This window comes from Dromaius novaehollandiae, chromosome 2, assembly GCF_036370855.1.
Source record: "Dromaius novaehollandiae isolate bDroNov1 chromosome 2, bDroNov1.hap1, whole genome shotgun sequence".
NCBI lineage: Eukaryota > Metazoa > Chordata > Aves > Casuariiformes > Dromaiidae > Dromaius > Dromaius novaehollandiae.
The window spans coordinates 129,286,933-129,307,330 of record NC_088099.1 but is presented as its reverse complement, the minus strand read 5'-3'; the positions used below and the strand labels follow the sequence as shown (position 1 = coordinate 129,307,330).

The following is a 20,398-nucleotide window of genomic DNA, read 5'->3' as shown; positions in this document are numbered from 1 at the left end:
TTAAACAGCACTATAGTCATCATCTCCTGGAAACCAAGGGAGCAGTAGTAATAAGAGTTAGTCATAAAGACTGCAACCTAGTTTCCTGTTAAATATATAATCATACTGCAACAAAAAACACATTACTTTTAAATAACCATTCCTTAAAAAGTATGCCTGAATTTTCTTCTGCTAAATCAGGCTTGCATTTACTTGTGTAGCAGGCAGGCTCTGGCATTTTATCTGAAAGCTGAAGAAGGTGAATGAACAAAGTCTTTACTACAAAGCAGTTTACTCCCAATTGGATTGTTTTCTTCCTTTGTAAAATAATTCCTGCTTTGGTATTACAACGTGGAAAAAGTTTAGCTTTTCTTCCACTGATTCTGTAGCGAGGTAGCAAGAGAAGATGGAAAGACAAAATAGGGATGAATTTTTAAGAATATTAGCTAGTGGAGGTACTGTAGTGTGCGTTAGCCTTGATTCCAGGTCAGGCACAACAACTTCATGGCACCACCCATCAGCACGCTTAAACAATGGGCTTATTAGGAGAAAATCCAATTATTAAAAAAAAATTAATTGTCACATTGCAAAATATACTGAAGCAAAGCCATCCAACGCTGAAAATAAGAACTAAATAAACCCAAGTTAAAGTAGACTAAAGTTTTTAAGTAATAATTATAAAATAGGGTAACTACACAAAACAAAAAGTTCTCATAGTGGTTTATGTCCATGATCACTCACAATAAAAGATATATATCCACCTCACTCTTTTTGGCAAGTTTTTTTTAATCACCAAAACTAGTAGAAAGAAGCTTTCCACGTGAGCAGTGGCTCAATGAAGTGTCTCTGCCATTTAAATGTTTTGTCTATAATATACTGTCAAGATACTTAATTAGGTTGATTATCTGAGGCTGAATTAAACAACTTGCAGCCCTGACAGCCAAAATGGTTGTTAGAAACAGGGAAGGACAAACGTAGGCCTGTGTTGTCCCACTGCCATAACGCTGAATATATTCTTCCTGCCCTGCCTTGAAAAACAACCGGAGACCTATAACAAATAGTGGATATTAAAACATGGCATTCTGGCTGGCCCATCAATAAAAATGAAACTACAACTACCAGCATTAACTTTAGTGGGATTAAAGGACCCTTTGTAATCTAAATGTTCAAACTGAATTTCTCATAATGTATGTAAAGCTTTCATACCCCTTTCCAAGAAAGAAAATTGTACGCTTTTATTACCCAGATATACAGATTATAGTTACATGCAGAATATTATGCAGTTATATATAATATCGTACAGTTACATGACTATCAAAGCAGCTCTTTATTTTTAATTTAAAAATACCTTAAACCTTACAATTTCTCTGCCTCGCAGTTGCTTCAATCTCCAGTTGACAAGCAAAAAAAGTAAGAGGCATGAAAATTTAGTTTGACAAACATGCCAACACCTCTGCACTTGACCGACTTTGTGCCCTCGAACATCCATAACGCCGCTCTCCCACAATGATCTTCTGACACTGAACAAGGGCTGCGAGCAGGTACGGTCTTTCTTTCCCTAACAGGATCGCAGTCCCCTACCTGATCGCTTACTTTCTTGAAACCTGCAGCAATGCGTGTCTCGAGGGCAGAGGAAGGCAACAGCAAATGCTCACTAGCCAGCGCACACACCCAACCACGTCTTCTCTCGGCAAGAGCACCATCACGATTACATGAGTTTCATTTCCTTTGGAAACCAGGCTGAAAACGAGCAGGGTAGGGAAGATACATAAATATGCATCTATCATGTTAGTGTATTCTCACACCTTTTATCTCTCTCTCCTGCTCATGCCTCTACACTTTGGGGTCATCCTTCTTTGTTACATTGCACTGATCCTCAAAGAGAAGCTTGGGAAAGATTTTGGCCTGCATGTCCATCTTGTGAAAACACTGGGAAGTGTAATCTCATCGCAATAAGAATCCTTGGCAACCAAGGAAGCAGTATTTTGGCTTTTTCACCCCCAAATACCTTTAGTGTAAAATGGTTGGTAAGACACACAGAGCAATCCTAAGTAACACCAGCACAAAAGCCAGCTGCCCTCACTGCTTGCTCTCCCTTCTCATGGACTACGCCAGCATCGTGACTAAGGCTTATTTAGCAAGGTTATGGCTTTCAATTTTGAGCCCTTATACTTTATTAAATTTCAGCTCTAGATGATCTATATTAAAAAAGCAAAAACAAACAAACAAACAAAACCCTCCAGCCCCATTACTTCAGCATATTTTCCTACTATGGCAACAATGTGCCAGTCACACTTCAGGAAGATTCTGTTTTTGCTCAATGGCTAAGATTTCTGTGCATGTGATAAGCTACATTTGAAATAAATTACATAGAATACCATACATTTCAGTAAGAGTTAGTACCCAGACACCGGTCAGTCTTTTAACATCAAGGGAGAATTCTATATATTGGGAGCAAAAGCCTGCGATGGAAGTCATATAAAAAAAGATTATTGCAATCAATTGAGTTTCACACATATTGGGCACATTCTTCTGTCACCGGACAAACTGGAAGAGGTGACCCTTTGTCTCTTGTACAGAAAGCCATTGACTCTTTGGCTTGAAAAGTATCAGGCATTTGCAACTGCTTTTAAAATTTTATATACGAGCATACTTACACACGCATGCACACACATAAATGGGATTCCAGGACTTCTGTTCAAATGCAAAAAGACTCGAAAAGACTGGTACAGTGATCTGAATCTCAAAACTCCTTTAAGAAATCAACAGGAAACAATAACTAATGAAAAATTCCAAATATTATTAATATAGGAAAATATGTCCAGCTTTGACAACCAGTGTAGTCATGGAATAAACACTTCCATCTTCAGTAGCTGCTAAAACAAACACTCTTTTACAGGCTTTGACAGAGAACAGAATTCATTTCCCCTTTACAGCTGCACTGTTTCAAAGTCAGTTAAACATCAATGTGACAGCCTCACTTGCTAGGGTTTAGACATTTACTATATTATCGTAGCAGGACATGACCAGAAAGCAGAGACTGTGAAGGCAAAGAAGTAAGAGGGGAGAGAGGGAAATACTGTTTTTCTTATACACCTTATGAAGTGTTCACCTTAGCTGTTGCCAGAGAGTTATTTTTCTTATTCATTTATGCTGTGTATAAAGCTAATACAAATATAGCACAGATCTGAAGGCATAAAGTTCACTAGCATAGAACTTATTTACACAGATACTATTCGCACTCTGCAATGCAGTGTGCTTCTACAAATTATGAGTTGATTAAACTACTACCAGTTATTACAAATTAGACTACCTTATTTGCAACTAGCTCTTGTCCTACTGATTTTCTCATTACAATCTAGAAGACGTACAGTTTAGGTTCTTACCCCTAATTTCTGCCACTGACTTTCCTTAACCTTTAAAAAGCGAACATATTTCCCCACCTTGCAAGACAGTGTGTGAAATGAATATATATCAAGCTTCACTAAAGTATTAAGTACTTTTTATTGTGCTTATTGCTTATCAAGAAGAAATACTGTCCAGATGTCAAACCAATCCTGACAATGTCCACAGGCCACTAACTTAACAGTATTGAACAAAAAATAGCCACCAGATAAGTGTAGCAGGCATTTCCAAAAAGCGGTCCGTGGAGTATTTCCTAGTATCCTGGACAAAGCTGGTCAGTCACATGATGATGGCTCTGCTTACTTCCAGATGTTTAATTGCATTAAAAGAAAACTAAAAATACAATCATGTTCTTATTATTGGTTTCCCATGAAAGCATTTGTTGTAGCCATCAGATGGAAGCCATGTTATCATGAAGAAAAGATATCTTATGCATTACCAATGAAAATACAATCCGAACTACCCAAATTTGCCCAGTGGCTATTCTTTCATGATAAATGATCACTCAAAACCACCACTCACTAATGAATCCCATTGATAAAGAAGTTTTCCATTAGAACTTGGAACATACTCTCGATCTCTCCATGCATGCTACAAGCAAGCCTGAAAACACGACATTGCTTCCTTTGTTCTTAGTGGTGGTGTGTATGTAAATACAGGAGAGAAGGCATACCTGAAATACAGCCTCAACTACCAACCCACTATTAAAAAAAAAAAAAAATAGACAGCAGCAGCTAATAAAAGCAAAATGTTCTCACATGAAACAGTCTGTGTTAAGTTACATTACCAAGTGCTATTTTTTTTCTTAATCGAAATTTAGCTTTGGGCCAAGTAGAAATTCTAGTGAAGGTCTGATGATTTATGGTCATATAATTTGGCACAACTAGCAAGTCTATACTCAGGAAATCGCCAGAGCTCAGCTAATAGAGGAGTTTGAACCACCTTGCATCTTTTACAGGGTCACAACAGGGTTAAGGGGAAGACAAATCAAGATGCACTTCATCTACCAATAATAAAATCACTCTTCTTCACACTTGGTAGCCGCCTTGATCTGAATACTTCTAAGTATTTCACAACTGTAATGCATTAAATTTCATGACATCCTTACCTGGCACTCTACCGCTCAAGTTTGCAATGTATTTAATGTTTTTGTCTGGAAATTGTCTGTGTGAACTCCCATACTCTCCTATTAGAGTTGGAGTCAGAGAAGATACTTACGTTTAAATTCCCATTCTGGGAAATAGGACAGAAGCAAATCGAGCATTCCCGACACAAGCTTTTTTACCTCTGCAACTTGAACCCACCCTCTCTCCAGCGAGCTCAAATTAATGACCTTCAGGGCATGCCGCTGAATTTATTCGGCTGGACTCGGGGGCTGATCTGGCCTGCAACCTTCCCCTGCGCCGGGGAGACAGTGCATTTGGTTGAAGCATTTACTAGCTAGTGTTAATGCTGCCCCCCCTTTTTTTGGGTGTTGTGCTGCTGTACTCTCCTTACTCTAGCACCACTATTTTTAGTGACTAACATATGGGTAACTGTAGTACCTCTCCTATCAACAGAAAGATATCCAGCTTGAAGTGTTAAAGCAGTCCAATTCTTACATACTAGCAATTCTTCAAATAGAAGCTGGTGAGCCAGGCCCCGCTGGCTCCTGCTGCCGCAAACACTTCACTACATACAACTTGAGTAGAGAGAAGAATGATTTTTTTTGTCTTTGTCTTGCTTTTTAACAAGTAAATTTGAAAACAAGCCTTTGATGGGAATATTTTAAACTAGATCTGCATATCTTCTATCTTTATACTCCTTATTGCACTATGTTACTTACATCTGCCAGCTCCTAGAAAGCACAGAAGAACTTTCATATCCTAAAAAATCTCCCTCCCCTGAAAAGTCACAAAACTAGTGACTGCATTCTTTGATCCAGTATTTCCCCCCAAAATCAAGAGGCCTAAGCCTGGTCAAGACTTACACTTCCTATTGCCAACTTCAAAAACATACCACAACATATTGTTACAAATGAATATAAACTGAACTGTGTAAGAATCAATTTTTGTTAAAAAAAAAAAAAAAAAAACTAAAAAGTAACAGTAAGCAAGTACTGTTCAATTACATTAGCCACAATTACCCAAATCAGAAATCTTATCTGAAATAAAGACGTGCAGTATGTGATAAAATGGTAATGGGAAATTCTGCAGCACAGGCTACGCTCAGAGCAGTGCTGCAGTTGAGCCCATAACTCATTTCAAAACTTACGTCAAAAAGGCTTGTGATATTTCTTAATATATGCAATGCACACTGCACACCGCTTGTCTCCACTCAGTAATCCTGAAGAGACATAAGTGCAGTTAAAATGATTTATTCCATTTAGCTTTTCATTGTATTAATTTATACCTTATGACATCACAAACTATAGATGTTTAAAAATTCAATTTAATTTGTAAGGTAAAGAAATATGTAACCTACTAAAATGTGACTATGTTATATGGCTTTTAAAGGCGATCTGCAGCTGAAAAAAAATTAACAACAATATGCACAGAATATCCAACATAAAACAGAGCAAAAAGTAAAATTATAGCATGAATTCATTATTAACTGTTATCCTCTCATCTTCTTTTCTTTTTTTCCAAATTCAAGTTACTAAATAACTTCCAAATACCCCTTTTATTTTATGTATGACACCCAGCATAAAACATTGAGTATTTTACTCCAATACTTAGCAAATTACTTTTAAAGGATTTGGCTTGATAAAGACTACATATGTAAACCTGCGCAATGTTTTACCTTGTCTACTAAAGAAAAGCAGAACTTCTGTCTGTTCCACGGTCACATTTTTTTTACTTAATAATCAATTCTATTATGAAAAATAATGATTCTCCTCACTGAGGCATAAAAGATTTATGCAAATAAAGAGAAACTGGAGACACAAAACAAACACTAAAACCCTACCCTCTTCCCTCCCCCCTCCAAGTAGGGTTTTTTCCACTTCTCTCTCAATTATATTGATTTACAGTGGTACATGTGATGGTGAGTAAAAGAAGAAGAAAAAAGTGCAGCTTTCAACCTCAAGGTACATCTTAAAAAATAAGCCCCACTCATGTAATTCCTTAGTCATCAGGTGATGACCTTAACTTAGAACAACAGCTTCTCCCACGTGACTCCATCATAAGGTGATAGCTAGCACCTCTCGGACTTTGAAGACATCCCATTTTCCTTGAGGTTAACTGGGCAGCAAATCAAATAATCCTGCAGAGGAGTCAGAGAAAGCTTGACCCCGTACTGAAGAGTTAAATGAGAATTTCAAAGAGCAGCTCTGCAGAGCAACCCTTCACAAAGGCAACTTCACATTTCACAGAGGAAGAGTTAAAAATTAAATCAATACCCAATGTTTTATCTCATAACATAAAGAGACAAAAATACTGATAATTTGAAACAATTCAGGTTGATTTTTGTTTAATAAAACAGCAAAAGGCCGTTGCTCTAACATTTTATCAGGAAAGTTCCCGCTAGCAGTTCTTACAATTTCATTATGAGATCACCAACACAGACAGATAGAAACCTGGCATTTTATTAGTATTTGGGAAATTAAAAGCATTAAAGTGTTTTTTATATTTTTTCCCTAAACTATCCACAAACACCAAGGAACTGGTATACCACACATGGAGAATGGCGTGAGGGTTGAGCCCAGTCTACAGATAAGAAAGTGAAGGAACATATTGCTTAAGTGACTTGTTTAAAACATCTGTGGCAAACCTGGTAAGGAAAAATAAGCTCCTGGCTCCCTAGCCCATGCCTCAAGAATAGCTCCATTCATGTTGTTATCCACGTACCATAATTCCTATTGGCATAATTATAGGGAAATTTCCATCACTGAATCCAAACGTTCGTTCAGGGGCAAAACTCTGTAAGCCCTCAAATTCTCCAAATATTTCCTGCCATCTTGTCCAAATTATTCGTTGATTAAAGAAAAAAAAAAAAAAAGTCATCCAAAGCACCAAAACCTTTAATTTTCATAGCTGACAGCCAGCCAGCCCCAACAGAAATTCTTGACCGGCTGCTCAGCACAATACAAGAATAACGTGAGCTTGGCAAGAGCGAGCCGCAGAGCCCATCGCCAGGACAGTGTATCAACAGCTAACGCTATCCAATACCCTGAACACAGCAACACGCCACAACTGAAAGCTTACAATATAATGAATACAAAAGGCATATATAACATATAAACACATATATAAATTATCTATCTATACATTATATAACATACAACCATACACAGAGAAAAATGACAATTTTCAATTATTAAACTACGAAGAATATTCTCGTGCATTTTTGTAGGTATGCTCACTCACGCACAACCGTGCTGCATTAATTCAATCTACCTCTCCTCTGCTCCACAAGACATTGTCTATATGACAAAGTAACAGTTCCCTACTACTGACTTCCTTCCCCATTAGTGGTAAACAAAATCAGTTACAAACAGCACTACATGGTGCCTGCTAATAAAAGTAAGAAATATTTTCAATTAGTGAAAGAAAATCTTACCCCGTCTTGGACTTTACCATTTTCATCTTTTCTGTCTCACTAGCTAACGCAATCTTTGTTCAAGAAACCCTCCCGGTTTCCCTTCTCAGAATCTCGTCTTTCTAAAAACGTCCCTCCTCCCCCAAGGAAATGCTAAAATTCACTATAACTTCAGTAGAAGTCATTCGCACAAGCCTAACAGAAGGGAGTACAGTTCATTATGAAAAAGTTACCACTACACTTACACAAATCTATTTCCACAAAGTTAGAACAGTAAGAACAGTCCAAAACTCATGTCAACATCCTGAAACGTTGCAGCACTTGGCTGTTCCCACCACAATGGGGTGGGAACATATACTCACTTATCGACATTCTTTTTTAATTTTTAAGGGTGCATTCTTAACTTTGCCAGATACGTTATACACAACTGACATTTACTTCTCATTCTCTCTAATAGGGATAGATCTAAGTATGTCTCCTTGAGATCTTTTTAGGTTTGCAAGAATTCAACACTGTCTTACATAGCGAAATACTCCACACTGACCTAATCAAAGCATCTGGGAAAAAAGACAGCCTAAGTAGTGGCAACCATGTAAAGCTAATTTATATTAAATCTTTGTAGTCAAATGTATCCAGTTAATTATGGACAACCAAAATCTCTGATATGAGGAGCACAGCTGTGTATATAATTGATTTTTCATTTCAGTCACTGAACAAAAAAAAAAAAAATTTTTTTTTTTTAAACTTTTTCAAGTTGCATAAATATTCAGTTCGCTAGTGAAAATGCCCTTGTTTCAGATAGCTTGCTTCATGTCAAAGTAGGGTAAGCTATCTCAAAGCCTCAAGAGCATCCACAAGGGGATTTAATCACTAAGAATACCTGAAATACAATGTATACCTTTGCTTCCTTCGCAGTACCTGGAGTGAGAAGACAGACTTGCAAGTAGTATTCAAAAAGATGATAAATAAGTGGAGAAATTACCGCCCTTTCCCGTAGGGCACCCAGGGCAGACGGGATGCTCGCAGCGGACATAGGAGGACAGCCAGGTTCGTTAATAGGAAGTCTTTAGGCAGATACGAAGCAGAAACGATTCAGCGGTCGAGACAGAAAGCTCCACCCCAACACACGCAGCAGCCTTGGGGAGGCGGCAATCTCCTCCGAGCCGAGGCACCCCGTGGAAATCTCGGCTCGGAACCGGAGGGACCCCAGCTCCCTCCTCCATTTCCCGTGCCCAGGTCCCGATCGCTAACGTGCGGTGATCAGCCTCCTGCTCTCCCCGCTCTCCAAACCTGAGACAGGCGTAACCTCTGCTCCTGCGCGCTCCTGCCTGCACGGGAAAAGCCTCCGTGCTCCCGCTGTCGCTCCAAATAAAGCAGGTTACATCAGGAGCCACCATCCTCCACAGCTGTAAAACGCTGGCAGGGGGCCAGCCACCAGCCTCTTGCAATGGCGAGAGGCAGCTGCTGCCCCAGACTTGGGAAAAACAGGGTCTCGCCTCTAACCACAGCAAAGACTGGGCCACTGCAAGAAAGCACTCACCCCCGGCTCACGAGTCCTCCTGAAATCACGGCTCAGCAAGAGCCCCGGCTCCGACCCCAAGCACAGCTCCCACCAGCCTCCCCCTTCAGAGCCACACTGCCGCGTCCCCACCATTAAGTCTTCCTGCAAATCGAGCCTCAGAAATCAAAACTTTTCACTTCAGAATTTCCTCAAATGAGCCATAATAGCACTTCTGATTACCAGGGAATTTTCCCCCTTCCTAAACGAAGCTATTCATCAGATGCAAGCCAACTAGCTCATTAATAGCTTCAAGCTGGCCAAAAATACATTTTTGTAAGTGATCCCTCCCTCAAATATTATACAGGCACACATACATACATATATATGTATAGTATGTATGTCTCTCTACACACTCACCTCTTACTACAGTGTCACAACCATGGACCAAGCTGTCCTGACATAAAACATCATTCCCCTTAAACTGCTGCTAGGGGGTTGTCACCAGTGGCGAAGGAGAACGAGAACAGACCATCTCCAAGCATTATCGGATTATATCAAAAGAAAAGAGACACACAAAAACACTTCCCCTGGAACCTGGGGGCAGAAGGAAACAGCTCAGAAATGGAGTGATGAAGCAAATAAGAGGAAGACTACGTAGGAGGCACCCTGTGAACTGTAGTTACTGGAATCAAGTTTAACAGCAACAGGCTGTTACTTTTTTGGGGTGGTAGTGCCTGGAATACCTAAAAGAGGACCAGAGCACCACATGCTTGGTTCTATGCAAATACTCTGAAATAAATTAATCCTCCTGTGAATCTGATGTGCTACACACACACAGCATACCTCACACTAACCAACAGAAACAGAAAATTAGTGGAACAAAACCATTTAGGCTGTGGCACACGGTAGTCACAGTAGTATGCTTGATGCATGACCGCAGCGGAAGAGCATGTGGTATGTCATACAAAGTGGCTTAACTTTACATATTTTTGTTTCTGTGAATTTGTGTCAGATATGTGCAAGCGTGGCAACCATAAATGCTGTACCATAGACTCGCACATATCGGTTCCCCAAATTTTTCAGCGCTGATCAGGAGCTGAGAACTACGATGACAAAAAAGTGAGCTCATAAAGAAGGAAAGATGAGAATCATGGTCACGGACAAGGATTATTTTAAACATCAGTAATTGTGCATGAAACTTCATGTATCACCAGCCCTATCATAAGCCCTATTCGGCTGCAGGATACATTCTGGAAGAATGCTGTAATTCCAGACAGAAGAGGTTTTACGTGAGTCTGTTCAGCAATATTCAGCAATAAAAATAGAGCTAACCAGGATTTGCAAAGAGAAGCCAAGCAAAAAACCACAACTGAAAACTGAAAGGCCATAAAAGTTAACCCAAGTGAAATTTGCTACGTGTTGGCCACCGACTTTTAGAGAAATGTAAAATAAATAAGTGTTTTAATCCCATTTTAAAATACTACTAACTATGGCAACACACAGTAGGGTTTCAGGCTTACAACCTGAAGAAAGCAACGTAGGGGAAGGATGGCACCCCTCACCCTTTGGCAGATGCGAGCCAGGTACTTCAAGACCGAAGGACAAAGGAATTCAACGCAGGAAGGATCTTCTGAATCACCATTCAGCACGTTACCTGCAAGGCTGACGAGTCAAAATTTGAGCAAGAGTGTCAGAATACACTCAAAAGGAAAATCTGCTGAAAGAGCATGAATGGAAGCGTTTTAACTCGGTGTGACACTGCTAGAGTTTCCTTCAAGGATGAACTGATTTCCAATACCTACTACAAAACTATTTCTTTTCTCAGCTCTAATCTTAAATATTCCTTGATATTCCTATTGCTGCCATTTTGAAATATACAGTTTGATGTATCTAGAATGCAGTACTTTATTGAACTGGGATTACTGGAGAAACAAAAGTACTAAAAATAAAGAAGTGGTAGAATCTGGACCGTAAAGACAGAGATGTCAGAAATGATCAGAGCATATTTTTCACTTACCACAGACACAGTTGCATATAGAGTTTTACTGATGCATTTATTCACTGTACAGATACTACCTACGTAAGAACTCCTTTTTTCTTGTGGTGAGATGACTAAAGCAGGATTTCATAAAATAATTTTAATAGTTTGAGCATTTCATAATTGTATTATAAACTCACCAAGCAAAAATCATATTTTTTTATATATACATATATATGTTTAAAATACTGGAGAATGCTAGACAGAAGAAAATTTAAAACTTTGAGTCATTCAGCTCTCACGCTGTTCTATCATGGTGCTGTAGCCAATCATTTATATGATTTTAAAGAAGAAAAATAACGGTTACTTTGCAGAAAAGTCCATGACTCCAACTACAGACTTCACATGGAACCATCAGATTAGAGTGTTTCTTTACAGCAAAACATCTTATTTTTTAATAGAAATACAAACAGGAAACAATTCATACAACAGAAACAGTTTTGGTCCCTTCCTCCAAATATGCTTAATGAAATTATATCTATTTTCATAAACAGCTTCAGGAATGGAAAAAGAATTGCCAAAATCTTTGAAAGCAGACTTTCTAAACATGCATACTAAAATCTGGTATATGTGTAGCAAGGCTGTCATAAATGGCTGTCTTTTCTAGGGGAGGAAAATACTCAAATACATTTTTTCCCTCCAAAATTCTTAAGATAAATTATTTTCTCAAGATATGTATCATTCTAGAAATATTTCTAAATCATTTGATAATATTTAATATCTTTTTAAGTAATTTGTAACTTAGTTAAGACCATTCATCTGAATTTTTATACATCCAAAGTTTGTTTTAAAAGAAACTATATTTTTTTGCAAATCGAGTTAATATAAAGGTAAATTAATCAAATGGAAACTCATTGTGCCACACTTCATACTAACCAGCCGCAAATCCACTTACTATTCTAGTCACATAAGTCTTCCGAGCTTAACATCCCAGCATTGTGGTATTATAAAAATTCACCCACATTAATGTACAGAAGTACCCATGAACCTCAAATTATTGTACTATAATGCTGTCAAATAAACAGACTAGTGGAATTCAATTTCCAGAAAGCCAAGGCAAAATCCACTGGCCTTTATCCAAAATCCAGTGTCATTTTCAAGCCCTGTATTTAATTAATACTATTTACTGTCAAGAGCTGAGCCGGGTAAATATTTCACTCTTCCCAATTCAGGGGCTAAAGGCAGGCCCACAGGAAAATTGGCCCAAGTAAATGCATCTCATCTTCTTTGATGATGCAAGTGCTCAGCTGTCCTGTTCTTGACCCCTCCAGAACTCCCAGGTTCCAATATTGGTGGTACAATGTCATCAATCTGTATTTAAAATATATATTGATTTTCCACAGACGATAATGACAGCTATTCCTTCTGCAAATGTGTATACACTATACCTTTGCCCACATAAAAAGGTAGCTATCAAAGGTAAGAAATGAAAAACTCTTACCAAGGCCCATTACTAAGTCAAAACCAATATTTAAGATGTGAGTAAAACAAAGTTAGCAATCTCATTTCCTAAATTTTTATCTCACTCAAATTCAAATGTTAAAAGTAATCTTCCCATATATAGCTACATACAAAGGGAAATTTCAACCAGTTGAATGATAGTGTTTTCAACAGTCCTAGACATATACGAAGTTCAGTTTCATCAATTCAGTAAAAAGTTCATTGACAAAGAACTCCATTTAAATCAATACAATTAATGAGTTTTATATATTTAAGGGTGGCATACTCAGGACTTAAAACAAATTTTAATAATTTTGAGAAAGCAACATTCAAGTACCTTAGATCTGCTTTCATTATTAACAAATTGTTTCCGTTGGTTGCAAGCATGATGAGATTTCTCTGTGCAATACTCTCTATTTCCATTAATTTTAAAGGAAATGCAGTATTACACTTGTGTAAATATCACTTTTTACACACACACACACACACACACACACACAATTTCCATAAACTCACATTCCCCATAGTAGGAACAAACTTATGGGATATAATTGTAAAAATCCTAATAGATGCTCATTTCTCGATACTTCTGTTGAAAGTTCTCACTGTACCACCCCCACAGAACTTCACTTGTGGATTAGAAATATCATTTTAACCCTGACCATATAAAATTCACTGTAATCAAGCATCTACTTTTACAGGCACCCTTATAGGCAATTCATGTTCACTAATGTCGTTACTGAATAGGGCTGACTGAATGCAGAAAACTCTGATCATATTTCAAGCAAAACAAAACTCCTCAATTTCCATGCTGAATGTTGGAGTATGTGCGCGTAGGAACGTGAACATGTCCCCTCCACTTAGCACAAACAGATTCAAACTCGGCTGAAAATCCCTCACAGATTCCTCTTCAAATGGTAAGACCCAGTCAACTAAAGATTCTCCATACCTATGATCCATAACAATGTTTTGTTGCAGACGTTTCAGACCTGTCTGTCCCCTGGCAATTCAGGTGTTCTCGACTCACTGTAGAATCCCAGGCATCGTTCCAGCATTTTAACGGAAGCAGCATCTCTCTCGTATCTGTATTTGATGCTTGGAACCTACTATGTTCTTTCCTCACTTGAAGCTTTAAACCCAGACTGAAGACCCTTAAAACTTACTTCAAAATAAGGCAGTCTTACTTTCAGTACTACCTGTTATTTTCTGACAGCATTCCCTTTACATTTACATGTATTAAGAGGGCACCGTCAACTTAAAAAATGAGACATCTGTCAGAATCCTTTTTATCTGCTACCGCTGTAAACAGCAATAAGGAGTACTATAACTCATAAAACACAGAGACACAAATATTTTCCATGCATCACACTTGACACTAACTATGATACAAATGCCAATGAAATTGGTGCAAAGCTGAATTGAAACAGACCCTCAAGACTGGGGGTAACAGAACTGAGACTTCTCTAATCGACATTCTTTTTTCCTGAGAAACGTTCCTTGTGAAGGAAGCCATTTCATGCAAAAAGAAAAGGAGGAAAAAAGCAAAAACGTCTTCCAACTGAAAACTTTTAGACAGGAGACAAAAGTTAGTGGGTTTTTCTTTTTAACTAAAATTTGAACTTCCCACAAGCTCTAACTGCATGCCGGTTTAATAGCATACAGCAGCTATTCCAGAATGCCCCAATTACCAATGTTCCAAGCAAACAGCCACAAGTTCTGTCACTTAAATTATTTCTGATCAGTTTGCAGGTATTCTAAACACCATTTAACCAGTCCAAGATTCAAGCTTTTACGTGCTATACTGTTTTAAAAATAGTTCAAGTATTAAGCAGGAATCTCACTGTTCGAAAAGCTTAATGCAGCAATGATTAGGCTGAATGCATACGACTCGTGACGTGCAATCACAGTACAGTCTTGCTTAAAATACACAATCAAATTCAACACCGACACCATCGGAAATCCCCCTTGAAGTCAAGAGCTGGGCCTAGAATTTCTTAAATGAAATTCCAGCTGATATATCCTCTTTAACCTCAGACACCAGTAAAATTTCAGATTTGTATACTGGTTAATATAAACTAGAGTACAGTTCTGATACAGTGCTAGAGAACGAGAACACCTGAGCATGTTGAACAATAGTGTTGAAATCCTAGTACTTCACAAGTTAATGGAAAAATTCCTGAAAATTCAATGGGACCAAGATTTGATGCTATTCCTTATTTCATGCAGCTCCCTTTTACTGAACTATCATATGAATCCTGGATAACTGTCCATTTCACTTCAATGATGATAAAAATAGCTTATTATTCAGAAGACCTGCATGTACACATTATGACCATTATGCAGCCCAAATAAATATGCAGTGTAAACAAATAACAAGATTTTTCTATGTGGCACAGTATTTTCAAATTAATGTAATATATGAACAAATATTTAACCAATACTATAACCTTCATTGAATGCAATGAGCTACAAATTATTTCATCAAAATAGCCATGAAAAAAGGCAAAATAGGGAAGCACTGAAAAGCTTCTTAATCTCTGTTTTCACTTACTGGAGCTAGAAAATTCAGCAAGTTTAAAGAAAAGTTCTTTTAGTTTGCAAAAATTGCTCAATCTTATTAACAAAAGAGGAAATGATACTCGATGTGGACTTACATAATTTTACCCATAAACGGTCAAAATTGTATAAACAACTATGCCCTAAAACAACTAAAAACCTTCTCAGCTGCCTCATTCCCCACCTCTATATTTAGTTTGCAAGCCTCAAAAATACATATTTCTGACCTTAATAAGTCACTCTACATGTTAAAAGGCAACGTCTATTCATGAGTATCCTGAAAAGGTTCTCACATAAAATCTCAAACACCTATTTGTGAAAGATGTATACAGAGCAAGTATATTGCTATATTAAACGCACCTAAAAAAAAAAAAAAACACAGCAGTTATAGTCTACTTTCCATCACTGCACTACCAAACTATTATTAGTCTGCATTTACACAGTCTGCAGGGGTCCCTTTCCCTGCATCTCTGTGGTATTCACCCTTCTTGTGAAGGGATGTAAACAGGCATAGCACTGCCTGAAGGACATCAGACAGTAACTCTTGAGCAACAAGTAGTTTAAGTCATCAATGTCATTATATCTATTTCAGCCCTCAATTTAAGTAATTTATTCATGCAGACAGTTGGGTGGAAAAGCTTACACTCTTTCATACACAACCTTTGCTATAAGACAGATCATAATTAGCACATTTGAAAAATGCCAATTCTATAGCATAAGATATCAAACGGACTTAACGCGAAAGACCACCACTTGTTGAGCACCTTCAGCTCTTCTCAGCACAGAGGCACACTCCCAGTCCTGGCACAAAGCGAGGTCTCTGCTTCCATGACCAGCCTGGCCACCGCTTTGGAAGTCTCTAAAGTATTCTGTCTATTGACTCTGGTATATCATCTATTACTTAAAACCAAGGTTTGCTGTGCTGTTTCCATGCAATCAGTTTAAAAGTTCTCCCATCAAATTCCCCAGTGAAGGAGATAAAACTGTGACATGGTACAATTATATGTAACAGCATAAAAGTAACTCACCAAGCCTCAGCGAGGTGGGCAAAGAGTCCTAGAGGCTGTGTGTGTGCTGGGCTTCAGTGCTCAGATACATCTCAAGCGTGCTGTGAACAAAATTGAGAGAAAGATTAGCCTTTTCTAGAGAAGGGTGTATATAAAAAAAATAAAGATCGGATACTTGGCACATCTCAGTTTTAAGCGTAACAAAGTGAAGAAAGCATTATAAACTTTGCAGAGCAGTATCTGCTTTTCCGGAGATAACTGTAACCTATTTCCAGCCGCACAATCACTCCAGGCACCCAACTCCTCTCCACCTGCTGCCCATTCACAGTGCTGGCAGCCGAGAGGTTTCCATTAATTTATATGGCCTGGACTCTCTATTTTCACCAAAGAGCCTGTGGGAACTCTCTGCAAAAGTTGTTGGTTCCTTTTTTGGTTGACTGCTTGGTTGGTTGACTTTATAACACGTTAGTTTCAAATCTCTAAAAAAAGAGAAACTGGTATTTTTATAAAATGTCTTTTAACCATTATTAAAAGTTGTATGCATAGAAGTATGTTTCTTCTCTAAAGCTCCACTTTCAATATTCTGACACGAATGATGGGCAGTGGGCAAATAAATGAAGAGTACAGACCTTAAGATTCAAGAAGAGGACATACATATCTGTACCAAATACATTGCTTTAGGGAAGAGGAACTGGAAGGGTAACATTAGCACGACACCATCCACATAGATAGCACACACAGACGTTTGTTTGCAGGCCAAACAGAATTTCATATCAAATGCAACTAACTGAGCACATGACCAAAGCAGAGTTTTCTAACTTCTCATTCTGACACACCAAAAGAGCCAGAACATAAAGAAAATGGAAGATAAGCTACAAGAGTGACCAACAGGGGCGGGGGAAGAGTAAGGATTAGTTACGCCTCAAGAAAAAGTAGAATTTCGGAAGCACCACATTGTTCCCGGCAGTTCTACCACCTTACATAAAACTTCCACAAACTGCTCAAGTTCTTCAGGCCACAGACGGGTTATCATGACAGTGACAGGCCCCTAACGACGAAGTAGGGGCAACCAGATGACATCCGTGTGAAGGATATACGGAAAACATGGCACTCCCTCCCTCAGCGATGCTGAAAAAGTTCTCAAGCTCTACAGATCACGAACATGGGACTTCAAGGGGGCCCTCATTCACGTAAACCACGATCTTGTTGTAAATTAAACTTTAAGATAATAGATCATCTGGCAAATTAGGCAGACTTTGAGAGTGGAAAGGATATTAACCAGAAAGCCTGTGTCAGGCACTGCCGCGAAGGGAGGCGCACCGAAGGCGAGCTGCTGCCTGGCTCAGAGGGTCCGAGACAGCCCCGAGTCGAGCTCGGGGCGGCCACAAATGCAGGTGGCTATGGGGCACAGACCCACAGCCTCAGCCCTCTTTCCACAGACTCCCCATATTACGAGAGTGTCTGCATGGGAAAAAGGGTCTCCCACTTTCCGCTTCTTCCACTTCCCACTCCTGGCTTTTAAAAGCAACACATCCTGTCCCTCTGCCCCGTCTGTTAGCTGCGACACCAGCATGAGCGAGAACGGGCACTGTTCTAACCCCGTCTTGTTACTTAACGACTCCAGCAGTTGCTCTCTAGTATTTTGTCACCGCTAATTTAGTTTTGGGTCCTCACCTCCTGACCTGCACAACCTGCCCCTACTGCAGATCGCAGGGCATGCGCACAAGTGCCTCGACTGCCCACGGCTACCCTACGGCCCGCGTGAAGTGACACTCTGCTGGTTTCCATTCATTCTGTTTGCCACACAAATAAAAAACAGAAATAATAATTCGGCTGTCTGAAAACTAAGAGAACGCATGACAGTTTCACAATAGAAACATTATCTTCAAAATACTACTAACAAGATCTTTCTTCTTAAATAAAATACCATAATAGATGTATCATCTGGTATATTCATATAATCTGGTATAGTCCAGATTTACTCTTTTAATTAAACTAGACTACCAGTGGAGAAAAGTGATGAGCACTGGACACCAAAATTATCCATTAGCCTCAAGAGCACACCAACTCCTTGCCGCTCAAGCCCTTTCTGAGGTCTAAAGGAAAAAAAAACGCAGCAAAGACAATGCTAGTACGCATTCCCACACAATCTCTGCACTTCTCTACTAGAGTACAGGCAGAGCTGCCAGTGTCAGCAGGTTCTTGGGGTGCTCCTGAAAACTCCCCAGAAACCACTCTTGTGCGTAGCAAGCCATCCCAATAATGCAGCATTTTTATCGTGGTGCTCAAAAGCTTGTACGTAGGCCTTATGCAAATATTTGAAGAAAGGAGTCTCTGCCTTGAAAAACATGCAAACTATCAACATTAGATTTGATCTAAAAATGGATATATCATACTTTTCCTTCAACACCAGCGTTCACTCTTGTATCCCCCAAAGGGGAAAGAAAAAGAAAAAGAAAAAGAAAAAGAAAAAGAAAAAGAAAAAGAAAAAGAAAAAGAAAAAGAAAAAGAAAAAGAAAAAGAAAAAGAAAAAGAAAAAGAAAAAGAAAAAGAAAAAGAAAAAGAAAAAGAAAAAGAAAAAGAAAAAGAAAAAGAAAAAGAAAAAGAAAAAGAAAAAGAAAAAGAAAAAGAAAAAGGAGCTTTTTAAAGGTAAATAATATGACAAAATACAACTGAACTCAGAAGGCCCACATTAGTGCCTAATTTTCTGACTTCAAACCATTTTACATCTTTATTTTCCTTTCATTCTATATGGTATTGTCAAGGAAAGAAATTGCTAAGAGACATCTGTATTCCAGTTACCTATGGCAATGATGAAGATGCTTTACCTCCTCGCCCTGCAAAGGCTATACGATGTGAACAAAACAACCAATATCAACTCTTACAAACTACTGCTTAGCTAAAAAGGGAGTGACAGACTACCACTTTCAGATGTGCTTAGAAGAGACTGTCATCTAGAGTGTACATGTTTAATTAATATATTTCTGATCGCATATATATAGTCTTCTGATTCCCTTAACATCTGACTTATACTAAGAACAAATAGTTCCAAAGATGATCTCACTATTACGCAGTTATACTAATTTCAAGCGGAACCATAGCAAGAAAATATTCTGAAGTCTCATTAGAAATTCAGTATCTTTGCACCGAGGTAATCCATTTTTTTTAAAAAAGCAAAACAAGCAAAAGTATGTTTACATTGCAAATGCCAACACATATTGGAAAGCAACTAAAAAAAATGTTTTAAACTATATTATTAGAGCTACACAACATTTTATAGCTGGTAAATAATCAACAGGTTGACTTAGCATAAAATAAAGGCAGCAAATATTCTGGCCCAGCTGAAACAAAATAGCTTAGTTCTGGTTCTAAATTTTGATTTTGTAAATAATACAAAGATTCAGAGCTGAGGAAGAGCTTTTCAGTTGTATTCTCAAGGAGGAATCAGCTAAAATAAATAATGTATTTATCTGTATAAGCTCATAATCTTCCTCCCTCAAAGGATCAATCTTAGAAAATGGATAGGAAAGGAGGAGGACATTGCTCGTATCTCTGGAGACCAACATACAAATTTGTATAACAGCAGAAAGTGAAATTAGTTGACAATAAGCATATTTATTTATGGGGATAATGTAAGCGGCTGGTCAGCAAATCCTGGCACTACTTTTCTTCATAACTCTTCCACCATGTTTCATGTTCACCAAGCAGCTCTTCAGTTCCTATCCTTTTGCTGTTTCAAAAGTAATCTCCATCATGAAGTGGGTGATTTTTGAACTCTCTCACTTGCACAAGTACTAAAAACATATGACCTTGATTTTTTTTTAAATTTGATTCTGCCATGCAGGCATATGATGAATTTATAAGTTCATAAAATACTTCTAATAAAAGTGTCAGTATATACTATCAAATTTATTCATAGGCAGAATTTCCTCCCTCCTCACAAACTTTTCTTTT

At 38.3% G+C, this 20,398-nt stretch overlaps 1 protein-coding gene across 5 annotated transcripts in view; it reads right to left on the bottom strand.

Annotated features, from left to right (window-relative positions):
• NCOA2 (nuclear receptor coactivator 2) overlaps positions 1-20,398 on the bottom strand; it is a 192,131-nt gene that overhangs the window by 165,676 nt on the left and 6,057 nt on the right. For all 5 annotated transcript variants that reach the window (XM_064507415.1, XM_064507413.1, XM_064507414.1 and 2 more), the window contains exon 2: positions 16,466-16,545. The gene's annotated coding sequence lies outside the window, so the exon portion shown is untranslated. The remainder of the gene's footprint in view (positions 1-16,465; positions 16,546-20,398) is intronic.